Below are 12,702 nucleotides of genomic sequence, written 5' to 3'. Positions count from 1 at the left end.
CGATAAGATCATAATTCCTACCGATCAACCTCACCTCCAGTGTCTCGGCCCGTTAGGAAATCTAGATCCCACCGATCTGATAAATGCAGAGACAAATAGAATCCCCTTCACAGCCGAGAACTTCTCCTTAGATTTGTGGAAAGATGCTTTTCGTTCCTGGCCCAGTCCTACCAAGGGATGGAAAGACTGGTTCCTGAGAGTCAGTCATTCAAATGAAGTCCAATGGGGTGAGCGGAAATTAGACCAATGCATCAGATTATCTCTTGCCGATATGGAGAGGAACGAGTCGCTGCTGATAGCTGCCTCGTACTTTTGATCAGACACACTCAACGCTTTTGTATTCGGCCATGGCCCTGCTTAACCTACTCTAGCCGATGTACTCATGCTTACTAGCTTAGACATATCAACTGCCGATAGTAGCCATCTATTTGATAATAAGCCCAGTTCTAAGGTAGAGACTCGCGCTATCGGCGGTTGGTCTGGGTATATTCAGAAGTACCGAAAAACAGGACCTGTCGGGGAAAGAGAGTAGGCCATTTTCTTGAACATGTGGCTGGATAAGTTTGTATTCTATGGCCAATGGGCAGGACCAACCTCTGTCTATCTATCGGCAGCAGAGAGACTGGCCAATGGTGGCCGATTTCCTCTTGGCCGATACTTGCTCGGCTCTGTTTATCACCTTCTCCATTAGGTAGCTAAGAGACTCCTGCTATGCCAACCCATTGGCAACTTAGGGGGACCCTGGTGGTTCATCAACATGTGGCTTAGTGTCCACATGCATAATCGCCTTGAATTCAACCTCTTTGCACAGTGCTTCCCCAGAGTTATAGCCGAAGATCATGAACTGGACGAGGAAGAATCGGCAACTCACTCCCCTCTGAACTATGGTGAAGTTGCCATAGTTCTACCTGGTACCGATGGTAATGAAGATCAGGTTAGCTGATTCTTTCAGACTCTTTATGAGGGTCTGGCCAAAGAACAGTGGGCATGGATGCCTTATGAGGATCCAGACACCAGATTTCCCCTGACTTTTCATCCTTTTGATAATGCTCTCAACAAGGACCATGATTTGATGATGGCAATTATCACTCCGAGAGCTATACCAGTGAACTTCTTCGGTAGTGGGAAAGCTTACAATCTTACCTATGAGTTCTACAGTCCATCGGCATTGGCTAGCCAATTGGCCTTCGGACAGCTGCCGATTGCGCTCTGCTATGCCGATGTGGTGAAACCAAGGGAGATCATCACCAGTGGTCTTGAGTGGATCAGAATAGCTCAACTCCCACCAAATGCCGATACATCTGATATCGACTTATCGGCTTGGATCCTAGCTCTCTTCATCACCCAGGCATACAAACAATGGTGGGCGGAGTGGAAAGAGCATTTGTTCTACAGATCAGCCCTTACATACTGCGGTATGATCGACTCCACGTACAAGGTCCCTGAGAACAATGTATGTCTTCAACCGATGCCTCAATCCTATTATTTTTGTTCTTATCAGCAACTTACTTCCTCTATTTTATACAGGTCGACGATACACCACCGTACATCAGTCAGCAGAAGTGCCAAGCCGATCGAACTCCTCCCATCGGGCCCGATCTCTTTGATCGGCAACAATGCACCAAGCTTGGCGGCTTTAATGCACCGGGGTGTGCGTTTCGAGAAAATCATCACCAAGCGGGCCAAGACATCTCCATCAGTCGCTGCTGCTACTCTGGCACAAGCTTTTAAGGTAAATCCCCGACTTCTTCAACTTATACCGATTCCATTCTATACTTACACAATTCTTTCCGGACACATCGGCTGCCATGGGAACCTCATCGGTAACTTTTACTATTCCAACCAGAATCTCATCAATACCCTGTCACGCTTGTACTTACGAAAGTTTTGTTGTTGTACGAGCAATCTGGCAAATCAGTAAAGACCAGAAGTACCAAGACAAGTGCCGATGCCCCCAGGCCAGTCAAACTAAGAGAAAGGGTCCCAAGAGTACTAAGTCACAAGCAAAGCGTCAGAAAACAGCAACGCCTCCTCCTCCTCCAGGGTCACCGATTCATGTGGAATTGTCTTCTTCTTCACCAGAGGCTCAGACACAACAAGCACCATCTCCACCTCAGCCATAAGAAGAACCTCGGCCAGAAGAGACATCAGCCGATGTACATGAGCAGACCGCCGATCCAGTGGGTTCAATCATAGCATCGGTAGTCTCCTCCATTCAGACAAGCACTGCACCCCCTCAAGGTAAAGCATTGTCCATGAAATCATTGCCGATGGATTTATCTTTCCAACTTATAATTATCCTTGTTAATTTTCAGCTGACATTGTTCCATCGGCAACTCCGGCTGATCAACCTGTGGTACCATCGGCCTCAACTAGCCAGAGGCGAGAGTTAGCTTTGAAACAAGTAAGCTATTTTATTATCATCTTTTATTTTACTAACATTTTATCATCAAATAACCTATCTCCTTTTCCTTTTCAGGAACAAGACTCTCCCGACAGTCTGTTCTCCTTCGCCATTGAAATTTTCGACGATGAAGGCGAGGAAGCAAGCTCTTCTCAAGCAATCTGGATTTCATCGGCAGAAATCAGAGCAAAACTGGAAGATTTGCTGGCCCTGCTTCATCAGGATACAGCCCAACTGGTCAATGACTCTGATCCAACCAAGGCTATGTTTAAGGCTCTTAGAGGCCAAATCCCTGCCGATGCCGAAGAAATCCTTTTCAAAGCTGCACACTTGGAGAGCCGCCAACTCCAGTACCAAAAGGCCACTCAACGCCTTGCTGACAGAGCCACCCATGCCCAGCTCTTGGAGGCGGTAATGAAAGTGAAACACCTTGCCGATGAGAAACACAAGAGCATCGGCATTCTAAAATCCTCAGGAGAGATGCTGAAACAAAAGATCTCTAACCTATCGGCAAAAAGGGAAGCTCTGTTGGCAGAACATAAGCAAGTAGAAGAGTCCCTCTCCCAAGCTCAGCAAGAAGAGAGTGAGCTGCCTAAAATGATCAAGACTCTTGAGCAAGAACGAAATACTCAAGCCCGTAAAGCAATGCAGATGAAGAAGAAGCTGAAGCCAATTGAGGGCTCTGCCGATGAGGACATTAAGGAGATAGAAGAAGCCGATCAGGTCTGTCTGCACGCCATATCGACTATCCAAGCCTTATTGAAAATATGAGCTTCTCATCAGCGGCGTGTTTTGTTCTGTCTTTAGAAACCTCTGATTATTTTGATCCAGCCGATAGAATTGTTATCGGCATCCCTTAAAACATCATATTCAGTCCCGCGTACATTATAATCCAGCCGATAGGAGTGTTATCGGCATTTGAACTTTTTATGCATCCACCCATATGCTCGGGTAATATTTCTTCAGATATTTTCTGTTCAAAGCTCTGGGAAATTCAACTCCTTCGAGAGTTTCCAAAATATAAGCATTACCAGGAGCAGACCGATTTATCCGATAAGGACCTTCCCAATTAGGAGACCACTTGCCAAACTTCAAACTTTTAGTGCTAATCGGTAAAATTAGTTTCCACACCAAATCTCCATCAGTAAACTCCTTAGCTTTTACCTTTTTATCATACCACCTAGCAACTCTCTTTTTATTTTCTTCTATACTCATCAAAGCCTTCAACCGATGCCCTGCTAAATCAACCAACTCATCTTTCATCAAAGTAGCGTAGTCATCGGCAGCCAGCTGATCTTGAAAAGACAATCATCTAGATCCAGTCTTAATTTCCCATGGTAGTACTGCATCGTGTCCATACACCAGTTGATAAGGTGAAACTTTAGTCGAGCCATGACATGCCATCCGATATGACCATAAAGCCTCACTTAACAATGTATGCCACATCCTAGGATTTTCTTCAATCTTCCGTTTGATGAGTTTAATAATTCCTTTGTTAGACACTTTGGCCTGCCCATTAGCTTGAGCATAATAAGGAGAAGAATTCAATACTTTAATTCTCATACCGATTGCAAATTCATCAAACTCTCACGATGTAAACATAGTACCCTGATCGATAGTAATTGTTTGAGGAATAACAAATCGGTAAATAATATGCTCTCTCACAAAATCAATCATATTGGCCGATGTAACTTTCTTCATAGGAATAGCCTCAACCCACTTAGTGAAATAATCAGTGCAACTAAGATGAACTTATGCCCTTTGCTCGATGGTGGGTAAATCTAGCCGATTAGATCAATAGCCCATCCCCGGAACGACCAAGGTTTAATAATGGGATTCATGGCCGATACGGGTGCCCTTTGAACATTGCCAAACTTTTGACATCCTTGACATCCTTTGAAATATTTAAAGCAATCTTCAAGTATGGTTGGCTAATAATACCTGTTTCTCCTAATCATCCATTTCATCTTAAAAGCCGACTGATGTGCTCCACATACTCCCTCATGGATTTCTCCCATCAAACTTTTAGCCTCATCATCGCCTAAGCATTTGAGAAGAACTCCATCTATTGTTCGATAATAAAGCTCATCCTCAAGGAGTACATACTTAGTAGCTTGAAACCTGACACGCCTTTCAACCTTTTTAGATGGATCCTTTAAATAACCAATGATCTCCTTCCTCCAATCATCGGCACTGATTTCCAATAATGCATTCAATATGGGTTGATATCTCGAGGCATGCTGAGCCAATCGATTAGCCTCCTCATTATGTAACCGAGGAACATGTTCTAATCGGAAACCCTTGAATTCCTTTAATAGCTGCATACTCTTTTCATAATAGGTTATCAGGACATCGCTTCGGCATTCATAAATTCCAGCCAGTTGATTTATGACAAGCATAGAATCTCTGAAGATTTCAACAGCATCAGCATGAACCTCCTTTAATAATTCCAACCCCTTGATCAAAGCTTGATATTCAGCTTGATTATTTGTTGACGTGCCAACAATCGGCAAAGAGAACTCATACTTCCTTCCCTGAGGGGAAATTAGTACTATGCCGATTCCTACCCCCCAGTCACATGTGGATCCATCAAAGAAGAGTATCCAAGGAACATGTCGGTGTTTTCCCCGCGGGGGGTCACACCAACGAGTGAATTTGTATGTGTGCTTCCCTTTCCCAGATGGTGATGCAAAAAGACACAAGGATTTATCCTGGTTCGGGCAAGAGAAGGCCCTACGTCCAGCGGGGGGGAGAGAGTTTGTATTATTTTGCACCTAAGGGCTTGTACAGGGGTGAATACAAGCGTGGTATGGAGTATGGAAGTTCTACTGCCTATGAGTGTGGTGTTGTCTGGTTAATGTCCCTTGAGTCCGCTCCCGGGCTTCTCCTTTTATAGCTCCAAGGAGAAGCCTAGGGTACAAATATAGGTGTCAGAGTAGGGGTCGATAGAGGCATGGCGCGCGGACCTACTCGAGGCCTCCGTACCGGCGTGGTCTCGAGCCGTCCCGTCCTGGTAGCTTGATGATGATTACGCATGCCCTGGAATCCTGCTCTGCGCGCCGTCTTGGACTGGTTCAAAGGTGGCACGCCTGTACGATATAACAGCGGATCCGTCGGAGTGGTTGCCTTGTTGCCATTCGACGTCCAACCCTTCCCCTGGAAGGAAACGGGTCTGGTCGAGGGTCGGCCGCTTTGTAACGCTCCGCTGTCCAGAGCGTTGACCCTGGATGTCTCGAGGGGGTCCTGACTAGACGTTCCATCCCTGCTTCCCGTGTCCTGACACGCTCTGGGTCGTTTGGTGGGGAAGGCTGCAAAAAGAATGACGGGACGGATGCCTGTTCCCTATCACGCTTCCCGTGACTGGCGTGTTAGGTGAGAATGCGACAGGCGCATTAAATGCCCTGGTTCCCTGGCGGCGGGCGGTGTCCTTGCGCTCGACGCCTCCTGGTTCGCTCGAGCGTACTTCCGTATTCGACGGTAGCGGCAGTCGAGCCCTGATCGATTCGCTCGACGCCTTTTCCGTCTTTGAGGCTGCGGTTGTCGATGACTGTTCGTATGACTGACTAGAGCGTCGAGTTGAGGGCCTCGACCTGCGTATGGGGGATCTCATTATGTGCATCAGTTAGGATACCCCTTACTGATACCCTCGACAGTAGCCCTGAGTCTCCATTCGAGCGCTGGCGCTCGAGTGGAGGCTTTATTTTGCGGTCGAATCTCCGTGGGGGCGCGCGAGCGACCCCGCGGGGGTAGCCCCTAAGCCCTTGGAGGAGTTTTTGACTCCTTCGAGGGTTATGTTGCCTAACTCGCAGAAACGCTGTCGACACCAATAGTGGAAGCTTCTGATTGGCTCGCTTTCCACGGGGGGTTCGACGTACTCTCGATAGAGCGAACGTCATCCACCCCAAATTGAGCTCCTAATGGGTAGTCCAAGTGAGAACCTGTGCCCCTTTCGAGGGGGTCAGCTGTAGCCCGGAGGCATTCTCATAAAGCGGGGTCGACGTGGTCGGGGATACTAGACTCGTTCGATAGAGTCCAGCGGCTCGATGCCTCCCGTCAGGGGGATTCCTCTCGACCGTCTCGACCCTACCTTGGACATCCCCAGCGAGTTCTCGAGGCGGGCCTCGGTTTTCGACCACTCGCTGGGCATCCCTGACTCTGGCGCTCGAGATCGGCTGTAGAACCCTTCCAGTGGGCCAGCCTGCGACCTCTCGAGGCTTTTGTGGGTGCGTTCCTTGGCTTACAAGGGAAGGGAGAAGTCGTGGCGGTTCGCCTTTCTGCCCGTTGGGCGCGTCTTTTTAGGCGGGAGCCGTTGCGGCACTGTACCGCGCGTAGAATTCGGAGCACCCCGTCTGTGAGGAGGAAAAGGACAGTTAGGCGGCGTATTTACGGGGGGGATTTACCTCATTTATCAGATCTATCCATTGGTGGGTCACTGCCTATAAATATCCCGTGGCGTCGCTGCTGCTTTCCCTTCCGCCTTCTGCCATCTTCCTTGCCTTAGCCATTTCGCTGTCTTAGGTCTCCTGCCATCTCACGCACGCGCACCCCCTCGAGCAGTAGCGAATCCGCCATCCTTCCGCCCAAGATGCCTATGAGACTTGTTGCCGACGACGAGTGGCGTCTGTCGTCGATGATGGAACGCCGATTGCTGGGGCTTGAGAAGGAAGGGCTCCTACGCCACCGCACATCACTTTCGTCGCCGGAGTGGATCGCGCCGCCAGCGGACCATAGGGAGCCCAGGACGCCCAAGGGCTATGTGGTTTCGTTCGCCAAGTTCCACCGCCACGGCCTGGGCGCTCCCCTGAGCCGCTTCATGCGGGTGCTCTGCCACCATTACAGGGTGGAGCTCCAGCACTTCTCCCCTAACGCCATCACCGTCGCGGTGGTCTTCGCCGCGGTGTGTGAGGGCTATTTGGGGATGATGCCCCAATGGGAGCTGTGGCTCCATATCTACAGGGGCGAGCTCTTCAACGCCCCCACTGGGACCACCGGCGTGAGGAAGCCCGTGCGGGCGGGGTGCCTCAACCTCGTGCTGAAGACGGGGAAGACGGCGAGGCCGCACGAGTACATCCCGGTGGGATTGTCGACAAACCACGCCGGATGGGACTCCCAGTGGTTCTACCTGAGGAACGACGACGATCTCCTTCCCGCCTACACCGGTTGCCTGATCACGGAGCGCCCGGAGAACTGGACGTACGGCGTCGTCCAAGCTCACCAGTCGCGGCTCGACCCCCTCCTCGACGCCTTGAAGAAGCTGCGTATGGAAGGCTTGACCGCCGCTCTTGTCCTCTCGGCCGTTCATCATCGGAGAGTTCTCCCATTGATGTCCCGACCGCTGAGGATGGACGAGATGGGCCCTGGTGTCTCGTCCCGGGACCTCGAGGCGTGCCGGATGTCTAACGAGGCTCCGGCGGACGACGAGGTCGCGGCCTGGGTCAGGGCGGCCATCGCCGGCGATTTCAAGCCGGAGCACGTTAACGGCTTCCCCATGAGGCCCGATGCGGGCTCGATCGACCTGGTATGCTCTTTTCTCATACATGGCTTCAATTCTGGATTTCCTTCGACCCCTTTTTTAAGCTTGCCTTTGTTCTGGCCGGGGCGAATCGATGTCCGGTCCTCGAGGCCTCCAGTAAAGGAGGACGAGGTCGACCGTGACACACGGCGCCAGTCCGCCGAGAAACAATAGTCTGTCAAGGACTCTGTGAAGAAAGGAGAGAAGAAGAAGAACCTCGACCGCCAAGCGCTAGAGGCGCATCGAGCTAAGTCCAGGCAGAGGGGGGAGCCTGAGGAAGAATCCCCCAGCGAAGACGATGGCGGAGACGGCGATGACGACAGCGATGACTCCGAGGGGATGGCGTCTCGTCTCGACCGGATCTTCAAGGGCCCGCCTCGAGCCGATGTCGACGTCCCACAGATGGGGGCGCGAAAGGAGGGTCCAGGCAGATCTCACCGCCCCTGTGCTGACAATCCTCCTGCGCCTGCGCCAGGTCGGGCCGCCCCGCATCCTCAACCTCCCCCTGCACCAAAGGCAGGTAGCTGAGCTAAGCCCCAAGCGACGGGGCCGTTGACCCGTGGCCGTGCCGTGGCCTCCGACAAGGGGGAGACCGGCCGCCGAAGCGCTAGTCCCGACGCTCGCCAGGTGGGAGATGCTGGGCCAAGACCAGCGCCTACCCTCGAGGGGTCGAGGGCCTTGACGCTGGGTGGCTTGAGGCCCATCAGTCGAGGCACCGGTAGGCGAGCCGTTCTCCCTGTGGGGTAAGTTCTTCGACATTGTTATTCTTATTCTCCTGATTCTTTGCGTTTTCTCGTATAACGGTCTTCTTTATGCCCGTTCCTCTTTCCTTAGGTTGAAACGGACGCTTGAGCAGGCCCAGCCCTCGATGGCGAAAAGGCTCAAGGTAGGAGCGGCCTCCAAGGACTCAGGTTAGCAACTTATGCATGGGATTTATGTTGCTCTTACATCGGCCATCATAGGGACTGACCTTTGTTTTTCATTCTATAGGTTCCTCCGACCCTCAACCACCGACCGGCGCTGAGAGCGTCCCACCCCATCCTGAGTCTGCCCCGTCACCGCCAAAACAGGCCGAGGCACCTCAGCCCCAAGGGCAAGAGGGAGCCCCCGAGCCTCCCCGATCGGGGGTCGAGGGGGATCCCATTACCTTAAGTGATGGGTCTGGCGGCGATGGGACCTTGACGGATGCCCGTCCTATGGACAAGGAGGCCTCGACCTCTCTTGTCACGGGACGTACGCCCTGGCCTGCCGGTCTTCGCTCCGTCGAGGAGCAGAGGAAGAAGGAGGAGGAGGAGCGGGAGCAAGAGATGCGGCGACAACTGCAGGAGCAGGAACGTCGACCGGAGCCGCAAGAGCTCCAAGAGCAACATAAGCAGGGGGCCAGGAGCCGGCAGAGCCGCTTGATCCGCCCCACCCGGAGCTGGAGGCGCCGCAGGAGCCTGGAAACCAGGAGGAGGGCCTGCCGGCTTTTGGACCTCCGACCCCGGCGTGGCTACGGCCGGGGGCGCCGGCCGCGATCCCTGCAGAGTCAGGGTTGGCGGACGGTGTGGTGGCGCTCACCTGCATGATGCGCACTCCCGCCGACCCTGATTCTGAGATCAGGAGGACAATCTATGGCATGGACGGAATCGCCCCGGGATTCCTCCGGGAGCGTCGGTCGTGGGAGGACCGTATTCCCGCCGAGGAGGACGAGGCTAGGACGTCGTGCGGAGGTGGAGGCAGCGAAACGGGCACCTGGAAGACGGTGGATGACAAAGGGCGGTTCCCCTCCCTCGTCGACTTGTTCCTGCGCCATGGGGGGTCCCTCGAGACCGTCGAGGAGCTCATCCGTGGCGTCAAGGCGCGGGCCGACCAGTAGATGGTGAACTGGTGCCCTGATCGGATCCGCATCCATGCTTCCACGGATCCGTCCGAGCCCAATATTTTTCTGGATGATCGGACGGAAGCCGAGAAGTGGGAGGACGTCGAGGAGCTCCGCCTTTGGATGGAGCACACGGTGGGGCTCTTGTCGGACGTTGTAAACAACGGGCTCGGGCCGGCCTACTTTGTAAGTCTCCTAGTCTTTTAACCTTTAGGGAACTCGTTGGTTTTGGGTTCTAACTGCTCGATCACCGGCTCGCAGGACCTAAAAGAGACCTCCCATATTAAGTCAAGCTTCACTCATGCCACGAGGGGCGGCTGGGAGCAGCTCCCACTCCTCGAAGACCAACTCCTGGAGTCGCAGGAGAAACTCCTCAAAGCTTATAAAGAGCTCTTGGCGCTCGAGGAGGAGAAGAAGGAGAGGGAGGCTGCCCTGGCCGAGGCTCGAGAGGCCTCAAAGAAGGCTGTGGAAGAGGCCGTGCTACTGAGGGAGCGGGCTCTGACGGTCGAGGAGGCCGCGTCCAAAGCTGTAACATCCCTGATGTTACGGTTACTAAAAATGGATCATGTCATCATGAGCATTGCAAATCATATTTGTTAAAGCACATTAGTATGCATCAACTTAAAACAAGTTTATTTTTTTGTTGCTTGAGCTTAGGGAGGTAGAGTGTGTTTTTGTGGGATGTTGATGCTTGTGTGGTTGCTAAAAACCCTAGGGTGGAATTTTTCCGAAAAGCTAAGGGGGGAAAACCCTGAATTCTGGATCCTAGATTTGTCCCCTTTTTCATAAGTCAAAAACTAAGCAAAATTTGAGGTTGAGTTCAAAAGCAAAGTTGTAGCTCTTGGCAAGATGTACAACTTTGGTGTTTTGAGTTTTTGAAGTTTCAATACAAAATTCAAAGTAATTTTGAAAATACAGATTTCCAGAAAGTGTCCCCTTTTCCAACTTAAACCCCCAATTCAAAATACATTTGGAATTTTGAAAAGTGGTCAACATGAAAGTTGTAGAGCACAAAAAGTTGAGCAACTTTCATGTTGGGAGTTTTTCAAGTTGTTATGCAAACTCAAAAGTAATTTTTGGAAATCCTGATTTGCTCCAATTCAAAAATTTGAATTTCTTTTGAATTGAGTTTGATTTTCAAACTGTTTGGCAAAATTACCCTTTTTCCATTGGGAATCAGCTTGGGACACCTAAATATGATTTGTAGCTTACAAAATTTGGCACAACTTTTGTTTTGTTGGAAATTTGACTTTAGTTCAAATTTTGGTCGGATTTCGCAAAAAGACAAACTGTATGGATGTGGCCTGCTACAGTGTTTGGCAGGGGGGGTGCTCTGCCGCCGCGGCAGAGCCGCCTCCGCGCGCGACGCCACGCAGCTGGCCACGCAGCTGCTTGCTGCTGTGCTTCGCGCGGACGGCCTCATCCACATCCCCTGTTCCGCCGCTTGGATAAAGCCTCGGACGGCCGGAGTGCTTCTTTTTCTTCCTTTGAACCTCACCGCCGACAACCACCATCCGCCACCAAAATTCGTCCTCTCCGTTGCCTTTCCACGCGATTTGAGCACCCCAGCGACTCCGCCTTGAGCTCCGCCACCGGTTGCGCCCCCAAGCGCAAGCCCTAACCCACCAGAGCCCTTTCCCGAGCCGCTCTTCTCCAGCTCCGGCCAAAGCGCCGCCGCAAGCATCCCACCGTGGCCAGCATCGCTCAAAGCCTCTCCGTGGCTGTTTGTTGCTCGGTTGAAGTCGTGGTGAGCCTCTGTCGCTTTTGCGCTACTCTCTTCGCGCTCTACTCAAGCGTAGTGGCCGGTGTTTGCCCGGCCGAGGCGGCCGTCCGCCGTGTCCGTGGTCGCGGGGGTTAGGGGAGGAGAAAGGGGGTGAGAAGGGTATCTAGAGGTGCGCCTTGGAAGGGAGAACGCGACCAGCAGGTCACGAGAAGCAGAGGAGGCACGGATGGCTCGGTCGCGCCATCGATTCGGCCGGCCGGAGGTTGAAGACGGAGCTGACAGCGAGGGCCCGCTGTCAGCGACGTCCTGAGGGGAGGCGAGGGCACGAGCGCGCGCAGCGCGGGTGCAGGCCGAGCGCGTGTGGGCCGGCCTGCGGCCCAGTTTCCAGGCCGCCCGCTGCGCTGTTTTTTTTTTCCTTTTTGATTAAAATTGCTTGATGTTTGAATTTATGTTATAAATTTTGTAGTGATCCAAAAATGATGAAAATTTTTGTATAAATTCCCTGAAATAGTTAGAACCCAAGAAAAATATTAGGCTCTGTTTTCTGTTAATTTGCCAGGATATGAAAATTGGCTCTTTTAATTACCAAATAAGGCTTTGATGAATTTTAATAATTTATTAGTATGTCCAAAAATCACCAAAAATTGTGAGATGCCTCTGAATATTATTCCCTGGCTCCACACAAAATTTGGTGGCATTTGGATAATGTTTGTTTAAAATATTAATAAACCCTTATTTAGCACTTAAATAATAATTCCAAAATAATTAAATAGTGATTATTTAGATCCTCATAATTAGGGTTGAGTGATTTTGGATTGTGTGATGACCTGAGGTCATCAACCCTAATGACCTTTGGCATTTAATTATTGTTTAGCCTTAATGCTTAATTACTGTCATTAGTAATTAGTTAAGAGTTATTTAAGGTAATTAGGATTAATAATTAACTAATTTAAGATAAGTATGAATTAAAATAAAGTCTTAGTTTACAGATGCAACCTCTTGGGTAAAATCATTAAGTTATTAAGCAACTTTATTTAGCGATAATTCTGTATTGCATCAAGAAGGCGAGTTGTACTCGATTTGGTCCTTCTTGCATATTTGTCATACGCATATCATGAGCATTCATCATTTTGTGTATAGTGTCCGTGACCGAAGGAGCGCCCGTTGAACCGAACCCCGAGGTCGGTGCTCCGTTCGAGGAA

Source organism: Sorghum bicolor, chromosome 7 (genome assembly GCF_000003195.3).
Source record: "Sorghum bicolor cultivar BTx623 chromosome 7, Sorghum_bicolor_NCBIv3, whole genome shotgun sequence".
Classification (NCBI taxonomy): Eukaryota; Viridiplantae; Streptophyta; class Magnoliopsida; order Poales; family Poaceae; genus Sorghum; species Sorghum bicolor.
This window is presented reverse-complemented; position numbering follows the sequence as displayed.